At 37.7% G+C, this 9,614-nt stretch overlaps 1 long non-coding RNA gene across 1 annotated transcript; it reads left to right on the top strand.

Moving 5' to 3' along the window:
* The first annotated feature begins 4,655 nt into the window (after nucleotides 1-4,655).
* On the top strand, nucleotides 4,656-8,826 carry LOC130583447 (uncharacterized). Its single transcript, XR_008966431.1, has 3 exons — nucleotides 4,656-5,274; nucleotides 6,029-6,296; nucleotides 7,314-8,826. It is a non-coding gene; the product is annotated as an uncharacterized LOC130583447 (long non-coding RNA).
* Nucleotides 8,827-9,614: the final 788 nt, after the last annotated feature.

Here is a 9,614-nt window from a genome sequence, read left to right as displayed (position 1 = left end):
TAAATTACCAGAGTAAGACTTCACAGTTTCTCTTTTCCCCAAGTGGAAGTTGTTCACAGAACAGATGCAGTTTCTGTTCTTGTTAAAGGATGAGAGGGATTTCCTCTTGCCAGGACAGGTGTGTAATGACGCTGCTACACTACAGACACAGCGATTCATTTTCAGCTAACGAGCTCCAACACCAAAAGCTGTGACAGCCTAAACGTGACGTGGGAAACATTCCTGCAGGGCAATGGCTGGGCTGTTTGCTGGTCTGAGCTCCACACTGTTGGTGGCCAGCTGCTGCAGCTCCTGAACGGGCTGGTTTGAGGCGAGCTCGGACACAGCTGCTCCTGGCTGCAGTGCAGTGACCAGCATCCACACAAACACTGCAAGATGTGTCCTCTTGCCAAGTGAGAACAGGATCAGCTGACTGCTAAGTGGGAAACCGTGAACAAAACATCTATTAAATACCTGCAAACCTCTTTAAACTTTCCAATGGAKAGTTTTACATTATTAGAGCAAGCACAGTGTACTTCAGCAGGAGAAAGAAATAATATACCATTTCCCAGTCTGTTGAGAAAATCAAGTAATTATTTGAAGTTTTCAGTTCCTCATAATATTTAAAATCTCCTTGATTTGACAGGACCTATGGAAATGGTTGGTATCAGAAAAATTATTTTGGGAAAACTGCTCTCAATTCCTTMCTTGTCCTGCCAGACTTTAGGTTGGCTCCCAAAGAAAGGCCCATAAAGCCAATACTTTTTCTTAGCAATATAAGATTATGCAGTCCATAATATACTCAAGACACCTTATTTTATCTGTCAGTTGGTAAATTTAATTTTTTAATTAACATAATGCATTAGCATAAAATCTTGACCTTCTGCCTCAAAATCTATGCTTTTAAAAATCTGATTGCTCTAATATCTTTTAAGGACATTGGCTACTTAAACCATTTTATTACCTTGTCTGTGCATACTTCAAACTAACGTTTTAACACATTATCTATTTTATTATTTTATTATCCCATTAATAAAGTCATAAGTCCTCCCATGTTAAAGTCTTCTATTTATTTCTGTYATATAAACCCACAAAACTTAACAAGATAGGCCTTTCAGAATCTAATTGATCTTTTATTTGAAATGATGAGACTGGGATTCACATGCCCAAGCTTCACAGCTGGGGTTCATCTCCCAGATATTTTAGATTGTTCTAGGCAATGTGGTGCCCATCAGAGATCTGGCATTTCTGTAACACATTTGTTGCCTGTATCTATCTGGTTTTCCAAGGCCCCTAAAGCTGATGGCCTCCTTCCATACCTGTGGGGTTTTTCACACACATCAAGCTCACACCCCTCGGTCAAAGCTGCAGCCTTGCCCCAGTTACACCACGAGATGATTCACACCAAATCCTTCACAAGGCATTGTCACCCATCAAGCTCTGATGTTCCATGAGCAGCTTATGCTGGCATGTTTAAATCAAAGGCCTGGAGGAGGCAACCAGGCTTCAGCCCTGACAGCAAAGCTCCAATTTCAGATTCACAGTGGTCCTTGCTCTCCACACAATTGAGGAGAAATAGGAGACAATTACTTCACAGGCCTTTATCTTACCTGCTCATTTCCCTTAAGGCAAGCAATGAAATGATCTGATACACTTCCTGCTGCTAGCATCTCTCTACAGACTATTCTTGATAAGTTAGTACCCTCCTCAAATCTCAGGGACATTTGTAGCAGCTTTGAGGATCCAGAGTAGGTCATTAAATTCTCAGTGGACATCAGACCATGAACACTGAAATCGCACTGTTTGGGAGCTGGTAATCTCAGGTTCAGATTCCCCCCAGCAATAATATCATCCTTGAGTGGGTTGGTGTCACAAAACTGCATACTCACTTCTCTTAGGCTGCTGCTGACTGTTCTGACATTGGGACCAGAAYACAAACCACCCCCTCTTYTTCTTTTTTTCCTTTATTTTTAACTGAAAATTAGGACTATTACTGCTCTCCCTGAATTCATCATACCCTCTACAGCCTTAGTGCATAGAGAGGYTTCTCTGAAGGATGGCACATGTCACCTACCTTAGATGAGACACCTAATCTGTAGCCACCTTGGATTCCTGGAACATGCTGCTCTGAGACCCCAGATATTCCAGCTGCCCACCTGCTTGCAGTGCAGGCTGACTTCTGAAAAGCAAGCATTTCAAATTGGGTGGCAGTATCCTAAAAGTTTTATGTCATGGATCTGCAAGGTCTACAATGTTATTTGAGGATATCTGTAAGAACAACAGCTTTGATGATATAGAGTAACTTGTCTCTGAAGTGAGCAGAGTTCTTTTCACAGGAACTTGCAGGAAACAATKGAATTATCTCAAAACATGACCTGGTGCTGAAACAAGGCAGCCCTGGAACATGGAGAACATCTCAAAATTATAAACATTTGCATTAAAGCAATAATATATATTCAAATGTTTSTTGTTTGTTTATTAAATGTTTTTCTTTGTGTATGTCAAGAATAAAAGGTTATCTTGCTTTCAAAATAGAAAAAGAATTCTGTTTTAAAGTAAYAACCAAAAAATGTGGGAGATTCAATTTTTTGACCCAATTGCCTCTGTGGTGTGTTTTTGTACAATTATTRTAGCAGGCATAAGGTTGCTTGTTAGATGCATAGCTTCATATCCAGTGACTTTTTAAGCCTTCATCTTTTGAATAATTACTGTTTGTAAATAAACACCCAGATTAAAAAAAAATATATAAATTGGAGAGAAAAACAAGATATATCACAAAGATAAAATCACAAAACTTGTCATAAGGAGGGGTTCCTCTCAAAGATTTAATCTTTAATTAAATTTATGTATTTTATTTATACTTCCTTTTATTATTGTTTCCAGAACTTGCTGACACAGCAGTGGTTTTGCTAACAGAATCTGTGGTATTGCTATAATAAATATTATGACAAAACCCCCCTCTGGACTATTTCCCTAAGCGTTAGCATTTTGAGAGTGCATTTGGGTTTGACCACCATGAATTCATGCATTGTATATTTGACTGTAAAATCATCATTGTTAAAATATATGGTCTTAATGGATCTGAACTGGCAGAAGAAAGCCAAAGGCAGGACTAACAAACAAGGAGAGAATTGTAAGTATTTTGGCACAGAGCAGAGCTGCAGTCAGCAGCTCACCAAACTTGTATTGTCCAGTGACTGAAATGATGTTACTTAGTTTTGTTCGCTTGGTTTATGTTGTTGCTTTGTTTGTTTTTGGTTTTTGGTTTTTTTTTTGGGGGGTGGCAGTTGTGTATTTTTGCAAGGTTTGGGGCTGAGCAGGTTCAAGAAGAGGGAATTTTAGCAAGCGGATAAACAAACAGGCAAATCCCCAAAAGGCCAAGCACCGAGATAGAAATGCTCCTTGGTGCCAGACAGTAGTCTGGGCTGAAATTCACAAACAGCTTTATACACTGACTCCCTCATTTAACTGTACATAAACAGACTAMGTTTATGATGAAGTTTAATCATCTTTAGGCATCATGTAACTATTTTCTTTATTGGGGAGCTTCTCTTTAAAGTCCCAGACAACTGTTGTTACTAAATGGAAGGATGATGAGGGTGGCAGGATGTGATATATCTGTAGGAGAAAGGGCAGATTTATCTTGTATGATAAGAATAAACCTATGAAACAAATTAAATATAAGAGATGAAAACAAATGAAAATGGCTGAAAACAAGGGAGGGATGTTTCACAGAGTGATGTTGAGAATAAAAGGGAATCTACATGTAGGAAGGTGCAGATAGAATATTTTTGGGAGAGTTTATCTCAACAGAATAGAGGGTAAGAGGCAGCAAGAAAAAACTAGTAATGTCTCAGATTGGAAAGAGTCCATGGAGAACATTACTAAACTTTCCCTCTTTCCTCGCCCTAAAACAGCACCAAAGGACAGTTTTGGAATAGAGTCCAAAATGAATAAGGAAAGAGTACAGCTGAATAGGGCCATATGTAAATATTTTTTGTACAGAGAGAGAAGAGAGACAGTTTCATTATGTCTTGATATGATGCAGAAGTGTTGATCAAATGTTGGTCTGGGTTGTGGGATCAAGAGATTTTATGAGTAGGTTTTGAGTACAGTCAAAATACTGACAYGCTTCTCAAAACAGCATAGCTTAAATTCAGGCTTTTCTCTTCTGGGTGGTAGCAAAAAGGAAAATGACTAAGGATAAGCAAAGTTTTTCAGGTAAACAGAGGCCTTTTCAAGGCATTAAGTYTCTTTGGTCTTCAAAAAAAAGCAGTTTCTTAAGAGCTATTTCAACTCTTCAGACTGAGAGTACTAAAACTGGTATTGTATCCCTGCACTCAAGGCAAAAAGCTGTGAATTTTCTTTAAAAGCATGAAAGACAAAAGGGAAAAATACAGAAAGTGAACTGGTGTGGTCTTATTTCAGGTGACATGARCTCTGTACAACTGAAATTTCAGGAAGTCAAAGAAAGGAAGATGGAAGATTTTAATACAGCAGATCTTGACAAGAGGGTCGATTACAGGGTCTCAGGACCTTCTAGGTCTTATTTTCTRCAGTCCTACAAAATTATGGTGAAATACAGATCCTTATGTGCTTGGAAAGGCTGACAAGGTGCCAACACAGTTGACAGAAAGGGTTGTTTTGATTGTTGGTTTGTTTTTTTTTTGTTATCTGCTTGTACTTACCAATACTAAACATRTGAAGTTAGATGCAATAGTTTCAGCTGTGTTTTATGATGCAAGGATAAGCTTTTAATACCTCTGAAGATATAACAGATAGGTAAGAGGAAAATAGTATCATTTTTGAACCTGAAAATTCTGGGAAGATGTGAAGAAAGCAGTAGATGACAGTGCAGTAGTTAGAGACATGTCTACAGATGTTTTTTTTCATCCACTACTGGTATAATTTCYGAATTTGAGATATTTCACTGACTGTATCTCAAAAGAAAATTTAAGTGCTCTCTGTCAAGGCAGAAGCAACACCTGGGGAGATTATAAAAAAGGATGTTTAAGTATGGCTRGATAACATCAGGATCAAAGCAGCAGATAAATGGACAAAAGGATGAGCCAGAAAACTGAGAACAAAAAGGGTTAAGATTTAATTCTTAATGATTTTTTCCACAGGAAACACTCCCTGGAATAGACCRTGGGTAATCCATATGAATAGAGATGGAATGGTTAAACAGATGTTACATTCAGAATATTGCYTCATTCGGATACACAGAACAAAAGGCCACGTTCAGAGTCCTGGAGGGAGTTTTTGGGAGCACTGGGACACAATTCTCCAAACCAGGTGTGTACCACCAGCCAACTCATCTACCACTGAGGCACCTASAGTTAACCCCAGGTCCTTCCAGCAAAGCCCCAGTGTCACTGGCAGCTGCAGGAGCCAGAGAGCACGAGGTCCCTCAGGAAGAGCAGAACAGGTCCCCACTGCAACATCTGGGAGGCTGAACTGTAGAGCTTGGAGGATTTAAACCATGCCTTTGCTTTCAGCTATTGCAGGAGATCTCTGCCTGCTCCTCACCACGACACAGCTGTTCAAGGGTCAGGTGAAGCAAGGTCYTAATGAATGTCCTCTACCAGATGTTGGGTACCCGAGCTGGTCAGAAAAGTAAAAATTCTGAGAAAAACRTTGCTTTGGAGAAAACAGAGATGGCATAATTTACTTATGTAATGAGAAAATGGAGTTGTTAGCAGCCTGGACCTTGCCTTAYTCATTATACTGTTCTACGTTTTTTGGTCAAAGTTCATGGAAATCGACAGATTTCTGGAGTGTTTTAATGGACTGCCATTTTGTAATGGGGGAAAAAAAAAACCAAACCGGTTAATTTTATCAGAAGTGCTATCAACTCATGTGGGAAAATTTTAATATTTTCCTACAGAGTGGGGATTTTATTATGTGTTTTATTGTTATTTAGGAACAATAGCAAAACTTTAAATGTTTTCATTTGAGAGTGCTGGCCTCCCATACTTTCTTTTTAAATCCAGTCTACCACAGACTGCTTCTCTGAAGCATTGTTKTTGTTCCTTTATGCCTTATTTAGGTCTAAGGAGCATTTGTCAAGYAGGCAGCTCAACTCTCCCTCTTGCTGATGGCAAGGATTTTCTGCAGGTTCTGCTTTCCGGATGTGCACGGTGACTGATACTGAACCTTCACCCCATCGCTACCTTGACTGACAGCAGTGGAGAAAAAGATCTGTACAACTAAATAAAATACGTGAAAAGAAATGCACCCAAGTCTGGGTGCTTGAGAAGGGGAAGAAACAGCAGAACATTCCAGATTTATGAGAGGCTGTTAAGGGTTTTGCACAGGTTTGCATGAGCAGTTATATAATTTAGTTGCTCTCATGTGATATTCTGGGTTATATTTACAATATGGAGAGAGTGAACTGCACCCAACTGTATTAAATAGAACTATTTTTTATCAGGAGTTGCTAGTGACAGTATTACTCTAACAGATTGTGCATGTCATCAGAACCCAGAGGTAAAAAATATAGCACTCATTGGATGTATTTTATTATTTCACAATAACTGGATAACRTGACACCTAATGAAAATTTACATTAGGCAGACACCTAGTGTAAATTTTAYGCTTTTTAGTCTTACATCCTCTCTTGTTCTGATATTTTGGAAATTATTTTTTATGAATTCTCATGAAATTAAGATATCTACAGAGCTTAGAATTATTTTTCAGCATGAAAAGATTTAATAATACTACCGAGAGTTAGTTGTTTAAAGCTAGCAGGAGTTTGTTACTGCTAGCAGATTTGGAGCAATGGTTCAGAGAAATGGYAAAAAATGGTTTCTTGGACTCTGAGTCTACAGACAGGAATGCACTTGCTTGAATTTATACAAGCAATTTGTTTCACTGAAAACCCTCCTAAACCTGAGTTCACATGTAAGTATTTGCAGAAGAAGCCCTCATTTTGGTTACATCTGACTCTTCTGAAATTAAAAAAAAAAAACAAACAACATGTTATTGAACTTTTTCTAAAATTTAAAAATTCCTGGGTGCACTGAATAAAATGTAAGGTCAATTCTCATTTTAGCTGAAAGTGGATCAAGCTTCCTTAATGTGGTTTTTTTNTTTTTTTTTTTTTTTTTTTTTTTTTTTTTTTTATGTGGTAGTGTTGGGTTTTGTTCTTTCTTTCCTAATAATAATTTTAATGGAAAGTGTTGGGGAGTTTTAATGGAATGTGCTTTCTAATAAAAAGCAGTAATTCTCTCTGATTTTACAGCACCTTTCATTGTAGGTCCTGATAGTGTCTCGTGAATGTTTTAGTCTCACACAGCCCTAAGTAGAAAGGATTTTTTCTATTTGTTTTGCAGGATGCTAAAAGAGGAAGAGACTGAGAGCTGTGTTAATGAAAATACTGAATCAAGTCTCCAGTGCTAATGGATACAAACTTATTCTCACACATACAGCCCTTCTTCATGCTTATTTATTTGGATATACTTTCATGACAGACAACTAATACCTGTGAGCAAGATAASGATAGCTTTAATTTGTCAAACTCTTCTTGGTTAGAGAATTCTTACTCATAGCCTCAATTTCTCATTGTTTTGAAAAAGACTTAKTTACAACTCAAAACCAACCCTATGCTTTCGAGGCTTTTCATTCAGTCCCTATTTGAGTGCTGGAGATGAAATCTGCTAGACAAAAGGAGAGGTTTTGTTYTCTGGATGGAGACTAACAAACCCCATATTTATCTGAGCACTCATGTTTGCCAGAGAGATTAAAGTAAATGTATGGAAAATAATTAAGTATTTTCTTTAGCACAGTAATAATAACAGAATTCAGATCCCCTCCTTTTCTCTGTGTAAGAYAAAAAGTATTTCCATATACTTTATTTAACGTGCTTTATGTTAAAATACTGGTAAATTCTGTACCTATTTTTTATGCCTGTTTTCAAAATCTGAARCTGCTACAAGCCAAAGGCTGAATTGAGAATTCTGAACAGTGTGTATAATTTCCTTCCTCACACAAATGTTTCATTACAGCATATGAGAWTTTATAAAGAAAATTATCTGTTTGTGTATTAATTTGATTTTGATTTCTAGTAGACCGCTACAGACTGATGGAGCCTGGGTGAAATATCATAATTACACAAATAATACATATTATTTCACAATGACTCTATTCTAAACTTGCACAGTTGAGCTGATGGAAAAAAATAAATACAACCACATCAGATAATTTGAAGATAAATGTATTCACAGACTGTTTTTTTATTTCTAGTGAAGTCTTCACATAAATAGAGATTTACGATAATTGTTGGCGTGCTTGACCARTGTTAAAATTAACAGATGTTTATTATACCAAAAAAGAGCATTTCAAGCAAATAATTCCACTCAAAATATTAAGCACATTTTCCAGTTTATGCTGTTGGAGGTTATGGTGGCATGTTTGATTAATGGGCTGTTTTATTGGTGATGCAAAAAATGTGTGATATCATATGACCCATAYGCTGTAGATAGAAAGGTATTAAACTAACCTTGGCACTTAGTAAAAAATCTGAAATATCCCTCTAGTAAAATATATCATTTTAGAGGAAAAAGACATGTTGGCATTGCTTGTATTTATGCTTTTGATAAATTACATGTCATATTTACTTAGTTTCAGTATAAACATTTATTCTCTTTGAGACTTGTGCTTCTCTCTAGTTGTCAGGTTCCTCTGACAAGTGGTGTGAGTGAAACACAACCGTATGTCACCGGTCACTTATGAACACAGGATGGGGAGGAAGATGATGACATCTAACTTTTCATGAAATWATCTCAATATTTATTGCTGTTTATTCAGATTGGTATAAGCTATAATGAGAAGGAAGGCATGTGCATGAAGGAAGCACTTTGAGAAAGATCATCAGCAAAGCCCCAAGCCACAGAATGGAAATTCCCATTGTTCCAGATTGCATGGGAAACTTGAACAGGTTGGGGTCTGTTTGGAGGTTCACTGAAATTCTGGGACCTTTGGGTAAAGTTTAGTTGGGTAATGATGGCCTGACTTATGACTCCATCTGGAAACTGTATATAAAAATCCCAATTAAACCCTGAAATAGATGAAACTCAGTGCTTTAGGATGAGTTCTAGTTTAAGCTTTTGAATTCTGTTAACACTGAGTGGTAGACTGGGAATCAGAAGGTACACTGGAGCTTTGCATGCCCTGCAATGCAATGAAACTGTTAAGTTTATGTTATTTGCTCCAAGCCTGTACCTGACCTGGAGCAAAATCTGGCTTTCAGAAGGGTTTGTTCTAGAGCCAAAAATGGCTACTCTTTCTGGTGCTGAAATTCCAAATGAGAGCTATCTCTCAGAGGCACRGAGCAGTCTCCTCATCAAATTTCACTTTTTCCTGCCAGTAAATCCTGCCTGATTCTTCTTCCTTTGTTTTTCTGCTAAATTTCCGTTGGTTTGGTAACCTGGGGTATGCTTCCTTACTGGTTGTGAACACCCCAGATGGGGATCTCTTCTGACAATGTACTGGGACCTTCAACTACAAAGATAAAATGCACCAGCACAGGGGACAATGCAGCCCAATTCTAGAACTTTTGCTCAGACAGGTGAAAACAACCTGACAACTCTTCTTATTCAGAGCAAAATTTAAGGAGATGTGATTTCCTGCAGAAG

This window comes from Malurus melanocephalus, unplaced genomic scaffold, assembly GCF_030028575.1.
Source record: "Malurus melanocephalus ecotype Western Australia unplaced genomic scaffold, MMel_1.1 scaffold_0, whole genome shotgun sequence".
In the NCBI taxonomy this organism is placed as follows: domain Eukaryota; kingdom Metazoa; phylum Chordata; class Aves; order Passeriformes; family Maluridae; genus Malurus; species Malurus melanocephalus.
The sequence above is the reverse complement of the archived record's forward strand: the minus strand, read 5'-3'. Positions and strand labels throughout refer to the sequence as shown.